Source organism: Petromyzon marinus, unplaced genomic scaffold (assembly GCF_048934315.1).
Source record: "Petromyzon marinus isolate PM22_M1 ecotype Great Lakes invasive population unplaced genomic scaffold, UKy_Petmar_22M1.pri1.0 PM_G_Scaffold_119, whole genome shotgun sequence".
NCBI classification, from domain to species: Eukaryota; Metazoa; Chordata; class Hyperoartia; order Petromyzontiformes; family Petromyzontidae; genus Petromyzon; species Petromyzon marinus.
Window position 1 is genome coordinate 264,475 of NW_027422672.1, and position 14,412 is coordinate 278,886.

The window sequence follows — 14,412 nt, forward strand, 5'->3', positions numbered from 1 at the left end:
CACGTAGAATGAGAATAAAATAATAAATTGATAAAATAACACAATAAAATTCTCACGACGTTTCGGCCACAACACAAGTGGCCTTCATCAGGTGAAGGGGACGAGACTGCGCTGTCCTCCAGACAGTCTCGTCCCCTTCACCTGATGAAGGCCGCTTGTGTTGTGGCCGAAACGTCGTGAGAATATTATTGTGTAATTTTAGCAATTTATTATTTTATTATTTTATTCTCATTCTACGTGACTTTACCGAAAGAACCAAAGAAGATGTGGAGGGGTTTTTAGTCTACTTGGGGGGGGGGGGGGGGGTTTGTGAACATATTTTATCTCGCCGCGTCTGCAATAAGAGCCAGTAGCGTGTTGTCTGGAGCTTGGTGTCTGTCCTCACGCAACCCTCTAGGCTCAGAATCACCAGCGGCACTCAGCTGTTTAATATTACGACTAGGACTAAACTATCGATTTCCGTGAACGGGGACAACTTTGAGTCATTAATATATCGAGACCACACTTACAGCGTCAAGTGCAGTGGTAGTAGTGGTGGTGGTAGTCGTGGTGGTGGTAGTAGTGGTGGTAGTAGTGGTAGTAATAGTAGTAATAGTAGTGGTAGTCGTGGTAGTAGCAGTGGTAGTAGTGGTGGTAGTAGTGGTGGTGGTGATAGTAGTGGTGATAGTAGTGATAGTAATACTAGTGATAGTAATAGTAGTGGTAGTAGTCGTGGTAGTAGTGGTGGTAGTAGTGGTGGTGGTAGTCGTGGTGGTGGTGGTAGTAGTGGTGATAGTAGTGGTGATAGTAGTGGTGATAGTAGTGATAGTAATAGTAGTGATAGTAATAGTAGTGGTAGTAGTCGTGGTAGTAGTGGTGGTAGCAGTGGTGGTGGTAGTCGTGGTGGTGGTAGTGGTAGTAGTGGTGATAGTAATAGTAGTGATAGTAGTGGTAGTCGTGGTAGTAGCAGTGGTAGTAGTGGTGGTAGTCGTGGTGGTGGTAGTAGTGGTGGCAGTCGTGGTGGTGGTAGTTAGTGGTGGTAGTAGTTGTGGTAGTAGTGATAGTAATAGTAGTGATAGTAATAATAGTGGTAGTCGTGGTAGTAGCAGTGGTAGTAGTGGTGGTAGTTAGTGGTAGTGGTGGTAGTTAGTGGTGGTAGTCGTGGTGGTGGTTGTGGTGATAATAGTGATGTTAGTAGTGATAGTAATAGATGTGGTAGTCGTGGTGGTAGTTAGTGGTAGTTAGTGGCAACATAGTGGTAGTTAGTAGTAACATTGTAGTAACATTGCCACTCGCCTGCAGGCTTGTGAGAGTGAACGGCGCCACGTGGAGCGCGCAGCTGCACCAGCACGGGACGGAGGCAGCGGCACACTGAGGGGGAGGGGCAGCGCTGGGGGGAGGGGCAGCGCTAGGGGGGAGGGGCAGCGCTGGGGGGAGGGGCAGCGCTAGGGGGAGGGGCAGCGCTAGGGGGGAGGGGCAGCGCTGGGGGGAGGGGCAGCGCTAGGGGGGAGGGGCAAAGCGAGTGGGTGAGTGAGTGGGTGGCTGTTTGGCTGTTTGGGTGAGTGGGTGGGTGGGTGAGTGAGCGGGTGGCTGATTGGGTGAGTGGGTGGGTCAGTGGGTGGGTGAGTGGGTGGCTGCTTGTGTGAGTGGGTGGGTGGGTGAGTGGGTGGCTGTTTGGCTGATTGGGTGGGTGAGTGGGTGGGTGAGTGAGCGGGTAACTGATTGGGTGAGTGGGTGGGTCATTGGGTGGGTGAGTGGGTGGCTGCTTGTGTGAGTGGGTGGGTGAGTGGGTGGGTGAGTGGGTGGCTGAATGGGTGAGTTGGTGGGTGAGTGAGTAGGTGGCTGATGGGCTGATTGGGTGAGTGGGTGGGTGAGTGAGTAGGTGGGTAAGTGAGTGGGTGAGTGAGTAGGTGGCTGATGGGCTAATTGGGTGAGTGGGTGGGTGAGTGAGTGGGTGGCTGATTGGGTGAGTGGGTGGGTCAGTGGGTGGGTGAGTGGGTGGGTGATTGGCTGATTGGGTGAGTGGGTGGGTCAGTGGGTGGGTGAGTGGGTGGGTGGGTGAGTGAGTGGGTGAGTGAGTAGGTGTCCGGCAAAACAACCCCCTACCTAAATTTTGATTTAAAGCTTTCGTGACTGCAGTAATTCATATTCTTAGTTTTTTCGGTAAAGTCACGTTGAAGAGAAACAACAAAATAACAAAATATATATAAACCCCCTACCTCCTCGCGGTGCCGGACGGGCAACTCTGTCGTGGACAGTGCTGTGAGGAGAGGGCCAATTCCGATTGGCCCCTCCCCTCATGGCGTCTGTGACCACCACAGTGGCTAAACGGGGGCCCCGGGGGGACAGGCGTCTATGACGTCTCCTGGCCAAACCCCAATTGGCGGAGCCAGGAGATTGAATCTCTACCCTCGGGGCTCCTCCAGAAACAACGAAAAGCCACTTCGTGTGGCCACGTGGAAGGTTCGAATGCTCACTGGGGAGGAGAGGCTGCCACTCCTCTGTCGGGAGCTGGACCGGTACCGCCTGGATCTCTGTGGCATTCAGGAGGTCCGGTGGACCGGTTCTGGCTCCTGCCACCATGAGGGGTGGACAGTCCATGAGGGATGGGTGGTTACTTATGCCCCCACTGAAGACGAACATCCGTGGAGGGATGCAGGCAAAGCTGATGAGTCAGATGCCTTCTATGACCTCCTGTCACAGGTGCTGGCTAAAGTGGCCCCTCGGGATAGAGTCATCTTGTTGGGTGACTTCAATGCCCGAGTTGGTCATGATGCTGGCACCTGGTCTGGAGTGATTGGAGGGCATGGGCCAGATCAGCTCAATAACAACGGTAGGAGGCTGCTAGATTTTTGTGCAGCCCATGGGCTTGTAATTACCAACACGCTGTTCCGGCATTGGCGCATCCACACAACATCATGGATGCATGCCGAGTCCAAGCAAGAACATCTGCTGGACTACATAGTGACGGACCAGCGGATGCGAGCCCATGTCCTTGACACCAGGACCTACCGTGGAGCTGATCTGCCCTATAACCATAGACTAGTCATCTGTAAGATGCGGCTGTCATTCTTTCACTCCGGTGGTGGATGTACATCCAGGACCCCATTCCAATTTTAAGTGGCCTGGTCTCAGTTATCTGATGAAAGTTGCAAGCGAGAATTTCATCATGTCGAGGGTAAATGGGCGAGGTTTAGGACTGTGACTCATGCTGCTGCAATGGCTGCTTTGGGTACGCGGTGCAGTCCTGCCCAGAGACCCTGGCTGACAGAGGTGTTCAGGATGGTTGAGAAAAAGCGACAGGCCCACTGTCATCGGCTACAGAATCCCATGTCAGAGACTGAGGAGGCTTACCGCAGCCTTCGCTCGGAGGTTCGGAGAGCCATGAGGCGCTGCAAGGATGGGTTGTGGTCGCGGGTTGCAGAGGAGATGGAGTCTGCCTCAGTGGCCCGTGATCAAAAATCTCTATTTAACTCCATCAAAAAAATAACCTGCAGTGCCACACCTATTACCATCATTAGGGGAAAAAACGGTGGTCCAATCTCCGGCCCCCAGGAAAAGGTTTGTAGATGTGCTGAGCATTTCTGTGAGGTCCTGGGGGAGGGGAAATCCCTCAGCCAGGAAAACATCGTGGCACAAAGTCGGGATGACCCTGCTGAAGCTGCAGTGCCTCAAATATTGGAAGACGTTACCCCGTGTGAGTGGCTGGCTGAGGTGCCATCAGTTGAGGAAGTACTGAGGGCGATCCGGAGTCTGAGACCAGGAAAGGCACTGGGCAGAGATGATCTCCCAAGCGAAATGCTGAGGGAGGGTGGCGTTTGTGCACAGACTGCCCTATATGACATCATAACAACAGTCTGGACCTCTGGACAGGTTCCGCAAGATTGGAAGGATGCCCTGGTGGTCCCCCTCTTTAAGAAGGGGGACCACACAGACTGTAACAACTACAGGGGCATCTCACTCCTCAGGGTGCCGGGAAAGGTCCTGGCAAGGATTATTCAACATCGACTTGCCAGGCACGTTGAGGAGAGGCTTGCGGAGCCCCAATGCGGTTTCAAGAAAAGGCGGTCCTGCACAGATGCCATATTTTCTGTCCGTCTGCTACAGCAGAGGTGTAGGAAATTCCAATAAGACCTACATCTCTGCTTTATTGACCTGGTCAAGGCCTATGATACCATCAGTAGGCCTGGGCTCTGGGTTGTTCTTCGTGCTTTTGGAGTCCCTGACCCTCTGCTCACGATCATTAAGGACCTTCATGATGGTGAGTGGGCCCGGGTAAAACTACATGGCCGGGAGTCAGCGCCATTCCCTGTACACCTTGGGGTGCGACAGGGATGTCCTCTGGCTCCCACATTATTTAACATCTATTTTGACCACGTAGTTCGTGAAGCCTTCAATAGTTGTACCGGGGGAATCTCCATTTGGTACAGATATAATCGGAGGCTGATCGATGTCCGGGTGCGATCAAGGGATGGCTACCTATTGCTCAACCACGTTATGTATGCCAATGATTTGGTAATAGCTGCTCATTCAGAGGAGGAGTTGGAGACGCTGCTGCTGGGACTGGAGCGTGGCACTAAGAGATGGGGCCTTACTATCAGCCCCACCAAAACTAAGCACCTGCCTGGGTATTTTGTACCATCGGACACTCCAACCCCACAACTCCCAATCGGTGATGGGGCAGTTGTGTTTCCCATACCTGGGCAGTGAGCTTACGACCGGCTCCGGTTTGACAGCAGAGGTCTCACTCCAAATAAGTTGAGCGGCAATATATTTACATCGGTTGCGTAATGCTGTGTGGAAGCTACCTGGTCTGTCGTTCCGCACGAAGCTTCAGGTCTTCTCGGCCACGGTCATTCCCTTCCTTCTCTACGCTTGCGAAACGTGGACCCCCCTAATGGAACATCTTCGCCGGTTAGAAACATTTAGGCTATCCTGCTTACGATCCATCCTGGATTTAACCAGGCTGGATTGTGTAAGGAGCTCACAAATCTTTGAAAGATCTGGGCAAGGTCCCATCGGTGAGCTTCTCCGGCAGGCAAGGCTGCGTTGGCTTGGTCATGTAGACCGCATGCACAGCCACCGCATGCCGATACACCTTTTGTTCGACCGGATCGAGGAGGCTAAACGGGCGCGGGACAGACTAGAGAAGAGATGGAGTGATGTGGTACAGGAGAACGTGGAGCTGAGTGGACTTGCCGATGACTGGTACCAGCGGTGTCAAGCCTTTGTGGAGGAGGCTCGTGAAGGACGCTACTGGGCAGTTGGAGGCAGTCACCCTCCAACAACAATGGAGGGCGGAGGAGCGATGCTCACAACAACGAGCGGAGCCCCGGGTGGCTAAAGCACAGCAGGTTGGCACAGTAGGGGGCACAGGTGGTGCATCAGCCAGTCATCTTAGTCAGTCGACCCGTGGCACCTGGGTCTGCCCCGTGACCTCCTGTCAGCGGGCCTTCGACACTTCACGTGGCCTCAAGGTGCACATGGCCTGGCACAAGCGTCGTGGTGACATCACCACCACTTAGTGGCGAATGGCGGTTGTTGCTGTTTAGGTGGCTGTTTGGCTGATTGGGTGAGGTGTATATTGTAGTGTATAGAGTAGTGTAGTGTATAGTGTCATGTATAGTGTAGTGTAAAGTGTAGTGTATAGTATAGTGTAGTGTATATTGAAGTGTATAGAGTAGTGTAGTGTATATTGTAGTGTATAGTGTACTGTATATTGTAGTGTAGTGTATATTAGGGTAGTGTAGTGCCTCCATAGAGCCCAATGTATTAGCTTACCGTCCATTCCCCTGTTAACGATAGGCTGTTGAAGGTACAGTAAAAATGTATGAATGCATCCATTAACCATGTTTCTTTTAATATTACTTGTTTATATCTTTATGTTTTAATATCTATTGTTTCAATATATGAAGTACAGTGGCACCTCGGTACACGTCGTTAATTTGTTTCAGAAGGTAGGAGGACTCATACCCAAAATGATGAATACCAAACGCATTTTTCCCATAAGAAATAAAGGGAATGGAACTAATCCGTTCCAGAGTAAAAGAAATGATATTTTATATGGCATATTATACATTAATGGGGTTGTATACGATAATTTAGACACTACTTATTACTAAAATGCATACATAAATTAAAATAAATGCATAAATAAATAGAAAAAAATAAAATTTAATGTCACTTTGCCTTGCTGAGAGGAGTTGATAGCCTACGAGGATGGTGGTGAGGAAGGGGAGAAATCGGTGACTCATCCCGACCGAGACAAGTTCTAGCAAGCGCATCGTACCTCAAGCAAGACGCCGTATCACAAGCAAGACGACGTATCACAAGACGTCGTATCACAAGCAAGACGTATCACAAGACGTATCACAAGACGTCGTATCACAAGACGTATCACAAGCAAGATGTATCACAAGACGTCGTATCACAAGCAAGACGTATCACAAGACGTATCACAAGACGTATCACAAGCAAGTCGTATCACAAGCAAGACGTATCTCATGCAAGATGTATCACAAGCAAGACGTCATAAAGTCACGTAGATGAGTTCTTTTATTTTCTTTGAACCTATCAACGTGACCTGAAAGACCCAAGAATACGTACACTAGACTACTGTACACTACACTACCATGGTCCTCTACACTATCCACTACGCTATACACTACACCAGTGGTTCTTAACCTGTGGGTCATGCACCCCCTGGGGGGTGCGAGACATGGCCGGATGATTTTTAAAAGTGAAATCGTCAAACTCAAACGAAGCCACGGGGCAACGTAAGTAAGAACTTTGTTTGGTCAAGCCCCCTCCCCCTACGTCGTTATTAACATCGTCACATGTCTAACGATTTCAGAGCCAAAGGGGGTGGGTGCAAGGCTACAGAAAAGGTTCAAGAACCACTGCCCTTAGGTTACAATAGCAGCAGCAGCAACTCCTTCTTGCACTGGGAAGTTCAGCATGCATACATACACGAGCACAGTTTTGTTAACGTCTTTTTAATAATTCCCTATAGCAAGAGAAAGGCACGACTCTATTGTATACACGCACGTGGGGTGGTCACACGTGGGGGGGGGGGGGGGGGGGGGTATAGTGTCCCCCGGGTAGGCACTAGGCCTGAACGATTAAATCGATTTAAAATCGAACAATCGCAATTTGAAACAATGCGATTAGCAAAATCGCAAAGGTTGCGATTTTTGTTGCGATTTGACAAGTCTTATTACTCTCTTAATGGCATTGTTTTGTTATTATAACTTTATTTCACTTAACTGTTCTACGTTTGATCGTTCTATTCCAATTAAAACGTTTTAAATGAATACATGTCGGAAGCGATTCACATCTTTTAAGTTCTCATCCTTGCATTAGAATATATATGTAGTGGAGTAGAAAATACACATGGGTAAATTGGCCATATACAGTACATACAGTGTGGGTCATGTAAGTTCGAGCAGGTGATGAAGTCACGGGTGGCGTAAACAAGCCAAAGTAATTAAGGGAGTCAAGGGACGAGGGCTGTGATTGGTCGAGAGGCTGTTAGCGTTAAGTGGCAGCGTCACAGAGTCTGGGCCGTTGGACAGGTGCGGAGCTGGCGGGAAAATGCCAGCGAGGCACGTGGCAATTAATTAATGCTGATTGGAAAGAGGATAAAAACGCTAGGTGATTTGGACGGCAGGGGAGTTGGCGAGAAGTGGAGACAGCAGCGGGTAGAGAGAGATGCAAAGAGGCGAAGCCGGCAAGTGTTAGTGGGAAATAGATTGAGAGCCGAACCCAGGGGACAATAAATAGCGATAGCGAGAGTTAGCGTTAGCAGAGTGGAGATTACGGTATAGGTAGGTACAGGGAGAGTTAGTGATAGACAAGTCACTGTGTGTGAAGAGATAGACAAGTCACTGTGTGTGAGGTGATAAACAGGTCACTGTGTGTGAAGAGATAGAGTCACTGCGTGTGAAGAGATAGAGATAGAACTACTGTGTGTGCGGTGAGGAGATAGACGAGTCACTGTGTGTGAGGAGATAGAGATAGAACCACTGTGTGTGCGGGGAGAGAAGAAGAGACTGTGTGGGGAGACGAGCATGAGCGGACAGTGCTGAGGGGAATTCGAGTGTTCGAGTTGGCGGAGCGCGGAGAGGAGAAATTATATAGTGTGTGTGAAATTATAGTGTGTGTGTGTGTGCGGAACGATGGAAATAAAAGTGACGGTGGAAGAAAGGCGATTGTCGTCCGAGTGAATCCAAGGCACTACATATATAGAGAGAGCAGTTGATATTGTTGATGGTATCACGTGCTAATGCTCCATCACGTGTTTTACATCTATTACACAGTGAATATTGAACTGAAGCTTCACTTGACAATGAGGCGCGTGTCGCACAAACGGCTCGCCCCACGATATTTTCCCTCGCGGGTGCCCCTTGGGTTGTCGCTTCCCTGCTTCTGTGCTGGAAAGAAGTCGAGCAATAAGCGATGCCAAAATCTGCCATCGGGGCACGGTTAATGCTGAACCATCCTGAATCTGCAGACACCTCGCAATCTACAGGGGCATCCATTAAACAAACTAAAAAAGAGGCGTTGTCCACGATTAAATTAGTTTTTTTTATTCGTCGGAAGTTACAAACGCACGGCTCAAAGTGTTGGCTCAATGCGCATCCTCTTCGCTTAGATTGCGTTTCGAGCTGAAGAGATGAGAGTGAATCTTCAGCGGCGCACTGCGTGAGAATCCGAAACACAATCAACAATCCCACGACGGCTGGGCAAAAAACAACCGTGACTTTCTAAACTAGATCCCCGCTCGCTGGCAAACGGCCGTGACGATTGTCTGAACCGGTCATCCCTGGGCCTCCCCCACAGGTTGACTCGGGTTCAAATGGGTACCTGGCGCGTTGTGCAAAAACATTGACACTGGGGAAACAAAGGCGGACGTGCGTGGTTTGCTGGCTACCTACCGCCTCGTGCCCGATGCCAGCCTTCACAACACGAGGTGCCGCTGGCTAACGCCGCTTGCTCCAACGGTCGGATAAAGGCTAGACGGGGTATTTCTGTCTTTTTAGTTCAACCGAGTTCAATGCGCTGTCAAATAATGAATAGTTAAACAATGGACAAAGAGTTTTCGTGAACAGCGCGCAAGCGATAAGTGACACGGGCCACCACCAGGGTTGTACCAATAATCCACGCCGAACAGAATTCCTTTCGGGCCACGAGCGTCTCCTCGTTATCACTTCGAGCGTAGACCTCTAAGACTGTGTGGGTGGAGTGGGGGGTGGGGTGGGGGGGTGGAGTGGGGGGGTGGAGTGCGGGGTGGAGTGGGAGGGTGGGGGGTGGGGTGGGGTGGGGGGGTGGGGTGGGGGGTGGAGTGGGGGGTGGGGGGGTGGGGTGGGGGGTAGAGTGGGGGGTAGAGTGGGGGGTGGAGTGGGGGGTAGAGTGGGGGGTGGAGTGAGGGGTAGAGTGGGGGGTAGAGTGGGGGGTAGAGTGGGGGGTAGAGTGGGGGGTGGAGTGTGGGGTAGAGTGGGGGGTAGAGTGGGGGGTGGGGTGGGGGGTAGAGTGGGGGGTGGAGTGGTGGGTGGAGTGGGGGGTAGAGTGGGGGGTAGAGTGGGGGGTGGGGTAGGGGGTGGGGTGGGGGGTAGAGTGGGGGGTGGAGTGGGGGGTAGAGTGGGGGGTAGAGTGGGGGGTGGGGTAGGGGGTGGAGTGGGGGGTAGAGTGGGGGGTAGAGTGGGGGGTAGAGTGGGGGGTGGAGTGTGGGGTAGAGTGGGGGGTAGAGTGGGGGGTGGAGTGGGGGGTAGAGTGGGGGGTGGGGTAGGGGGTAGAGTGGGGGGTAGAGTGTGGGGTGGAGTGTGGGGTAGAGTGGGGGGTGGAGTGGGGGGTAGAGTGGGGGGTGGGGTGGGGGGTAGAGTGGGGGGTAGAGTGTGGGGTAGAGTGGGGGGTAGAGTGGGGGATAGAGTGGGGGGTGTGGTGGGGCACCACAGTGCCAGCTGTCCCGGCACACCCGGCTGGTCACTGCTGCGCTCGTCACGCCGCTGCCGCTCCACCGGCCGCTCCGGCACCTCGCGGCTCCGCCTCGGCCAGGGGCTGCCCCCGCTGGGGAGTTGTCGCTGCACGGCCCGCCAGCGCTTCCCTCCTCCTGGTGGTTACTACACCAGCAGCAGCAGCAGCGGCACACAGGGGGTTGTTGTTGTGTCCGTCCGTCGTGCATCCACAAATGGGAGGGGTGGGGCTGGGTGGGGAGGGGAGGGGAGGGTGGGGAGGGGCTGGGTGGGGAGGGTGGAGAGGGGAGGGGCTGGGTAGGGCTGGGTGGGGGTGGGAGGGGTGGGCCTGGTTGGTGAGGGGCTGGTGCCCTTATAAAACTCAACCCAACGTTCCCTACCGGCTCCCTCCGGCAGGAATGTGTTCTCACGCCGATGTCGGCGCGGCGGCGGATGGGGTCACGTGACCCCATCCCCCCTACCCCGCCGTGAAGGAGCGGACTTCCTGCGTGCCCTTGCCCGCTACGCAGGAGGTCGTGGGGTTCCATCCCGACCCCAGCACCTGCTGCTGCTGCCTATTTGGGAGTTGGCGTGCGTCTCTCTCAACGTCGATTTCCCCCCCGGGTTCCTCCGGGTTTTTCACCCTCCGCATTTTGTAATCGACGTCGCACGTTCGGAGAGTACTCGGCCTACCGCGAAACATCCACGCGGTGATAATAATGAGCCACTTCCGCTTGGGCTATCGTCATTTGTGATCGCCAGGCAGCTTACGATACGGCTCAGTGAGCCTTACCTGGTAAAATAAAATAAAAACAAAAAGTTGATCGTTGAAATAGATGAAATCAGAATCAGAATAATTATTTATACTGGAGGAATCCGATGAGCTGTTGAATGAATTTTCACAGATGTCCAGTAGGGGCGGATAAAAACGTTACAGTAACAAACAGTAAAACAAATGACCCAATCACATGCAAATGAAACTAAACCATCCCCATCTCACCAGGCAAAGCCCACTGATGTATTCACTTATTTTTTTTGTCACAAGTGACACTGGCCACGAATGACAGCGCGACAAAGCGGCCCATCGTTTGCACATTCGGGAGCACCAAATTAATCTCCCAAAGTCTCAACGCATGTTTCTTCATGTGGAGGGATAAAACCGGAGGAGCTGGAGGAAGAATTTCACACGACCGCGTCAGGGTCGGGATCTAACACCCGACCTGCATACCAGGCGCAGGAGTTTACATCATCTCGGAGCCGCCCTCCGCAGAGAGAAGGGCGGCAAGTGAGCCGTGGCCAGGGGAGCAGAGGAAGGCCCTAAGTGGGGGCAAGAGTTCATCTTCTTTGGTTCTTTCGGTAAGATCACGTAGAATGAGAATAAAATAATAAAATAACAGAATAAAATTCTCACAACGAAACGTCACGACGAAACGTCTCACGACGAAACGTCGTGAGAATTTTATTGTTATTTTATTATTTTATTATCATTCTACGTGACCTTACCGAAAGAACCAAAGAAGATGAATCCTTGCAGTCACGAAAGCTTTAAATCGAAATTTGGGGGCAAGAGGTCCGGCGGCATGGATGGTTCACGATGGATTTCTTTGGTGGTGGGGCCAGTTGGGTCACCGCGTAAGTAAAATGTCGTGCCGCACACCCTCCTCCACCCGACGCGGCCGATGAAAACGGCCGTCACGTGGCGAACTGCAAGCGTCGCCATATTACGGCTTCGACAGCACCGCCGGGTGCTTCTTGCGGGAGAGCGATCCGCACGCGACGTTTGCCCACACGGGACGGACGTTTTGCTGCCGGCACAGATGGCTTCTTCACATCAGCGTGCGTTGCAGGGACGCCTCTCTAAGCGGGAATGCCGTGTAAACCCCAACCCACAATGCCTTGCGAGGTGCGGCCACTCACCAGTGTGTGCCTGGAGTGAATCTACCACCACAGCGACAGGAGATAAACCCCCTGGCACAGATCAAATAAGACACGCGCGCAGAGCGTGAATATTTCCCTCTCCTGCCCACTTCACACTCTTTCGTTCTTTCGGTAAACTCGCGTGGGAAGAAAGAAAATAAAAATAATTTTGATTTATTTTAAATTTTTGTTACTTATTTTATATCTAACTACGTCACTTTACCCTACACCCCCCCTCCCTCTATCTCTCCCCCCTTGCTCCTCCTCCCCCCCTCTCTTACCTACATGGCCTCTTGTCACGGCAGCCCTTCTGCCCACCTCAGCAACTGTCTCCTTGCTGTGGTTGTTCCCTATCTGGTGACGTACAGCTTCATGTTGCGCCCATAAACGTCGCGGATTAAAATTTTGATTGAAAGCTTTCGTGACTGCAAGGATTCATCTCCTTTGGTTCTTTCGGTAAAGTCACCACGTAGAATGAGAATAAAATAATATAAATAAAATAACACGATAAAATTCTCACGACGTTTCGAAGAAGGCCACTTGTGTTGTGGCCGAAACGTCGTGAGAATTTTATTGTGTTAGCTTATTTTATTATTTTATTCTCATTCTACGTGACTTTACCGAAAGAACCAAAGAAGATGTCGCGGATTTAATTTATTTTATTCCCGCGTGGACTTTACCGACGGAAGCAAAGAGCACGTGGTACCTATTGGTCCCATGTTGTAGTTGCTCACTACCAGCTGTAAATGCTCCGATAGCGACCCTTTGTCTTTGTACTTTTGTCCTCTTGATGTGCTCTGGGGGTACGACTCTGAGTGTAGGGTGTGGGCCAATCAGTTTCAAAGACAATGCAAATGTGATCGGAGCGTGTTTTGTTAACATGTTCAACACAAACACTCTCTCTGTGTCTGTGCGTGTGGTTAATGCAGATTATATTCGGTTTCTATTTTTGGTGTTTGAACATCTTAACGCATTTTATTTTTCGATTTAAAGCTTTCGTGGCTGCAGGGATTAATATTCTTGGTTTTCACACCCGATGATGATGATTGCTTGTGTTGCAGTGTGAGTGTGATGGGGGTGTGAGTGTGATGGGGGCGTGAGTGTGATCGGGGTGTGAGTGTGATGGGGGTGTGAGTGTGATGGGGGTGTGAGTGTGATGTGGGTGTGAGTGTGATGGGGATGTGAGTGTGATGGGGGTGTGAGTGTGATGGGGGTATGAGTGTGATGGGGGTGTGAGTGTGATGGAGGTGTGAGTGTGATGGGGGTGTGAGTGTGATGGGGTGTGAGTGTGATGGGAGTGTGAGTGTGATGGGGGTGTGAGTGTGATGGGGGTGTGAGTGTGATGGGGGTGTGAGTGTGAGTGTGATGGGGGTGTGAGTGTGATGGGGGTGTGAGTGTGATGGGGGTGTGAGTGTGATGTGGGTGTGAGTGTGATAGGAGTGTGAGTGTGATGGGGGTGTGAGTGTGAGGGGGGTGTGAGTGTGATGGGGGTGTGAGTGTGATGTGGGTGTGAGTGTGATGGGGGTGTGAGTGTGATGTGGGGGTGAGTGTGATGGGGGTGTGAGTGTGATGGGGGTGTGAGTGTGATGGGGGTGTGAGTGTGATGGGAGTGTGAGTGTGATGGGGGTGTGAGTGTGAGTGTGATGGGGGTGTGAGTGTGATGGGGGTGTGAGTGTGATGGGGGTGTGAGTGTGATGGGGGTGTGAGTGTGATGTGGGTGTGAGTGTGATGGGGGTGTGAGTGTGATGGGGGTGTGAGTGTGATGGGGGTGTGAGTGTGATGGGGGTGTGAGTGTGATGGAGGTGTGAGTGTGATGGGGGTGTGAGTGTGATGGGATGTGAGTGTGATGGGAGTGTGAGTGTGATGGGGGTGTGAGTGTGATGGGGGTGTGAGTGTGATGGGGGTGTGAGTGTGATGGGGGTGTGAGTGTGATGGGGGTGTGAGTGTGATGGGGGTGTGAGTGTGATGGGGGTGTGAGTGTGATGGAGGTGTGAGTGTGATGGGGGTGTGAGTGTGATGGGGTGTGAGTGTGATGGGAGTGTGAGTGTGATGGGGGTGTGAGTGTGATGGGGGTGTGAGTGTGATGGGGGTGTGAGTGTGATGGGGGTGTGAGTGTGATGGGGTTGTGAGTGTGATGGGGGTGTGAGTGTGAGTGTGATGTGGGTGTGAGTGTGATGTGGGTGTGAGTGTGATGGGGGTGTGAGTGTGATGGGGGTGTGAGTGTGATGGGGGTGTGAGTGTGATGGGGGTGTGAGTGTGATGGGGGTGTGAGTGCCGTTTTCAAAATAAATTTATGCAAACCGACACACCTGATGATGACCGTTTGAGTTATGGTCGAAACGTCGTGAGAATTTTTTATTGTTTTATATATATTTTGTTATTTTGTTGTTTCTCTTCAACGTGACTTTACCGAAAAAACTAAGAATATCTATTAATTCTGTTGAACACGGAGGTTATATCAAAACAATAGTTTGTTTTTGTTTTCCTCTGGAACTCTTCATAAGAATGGAAACAGGAGGTGAACACAGCACACAAATTCAGCTGAAGTCGGATCTGTTCATCCCCA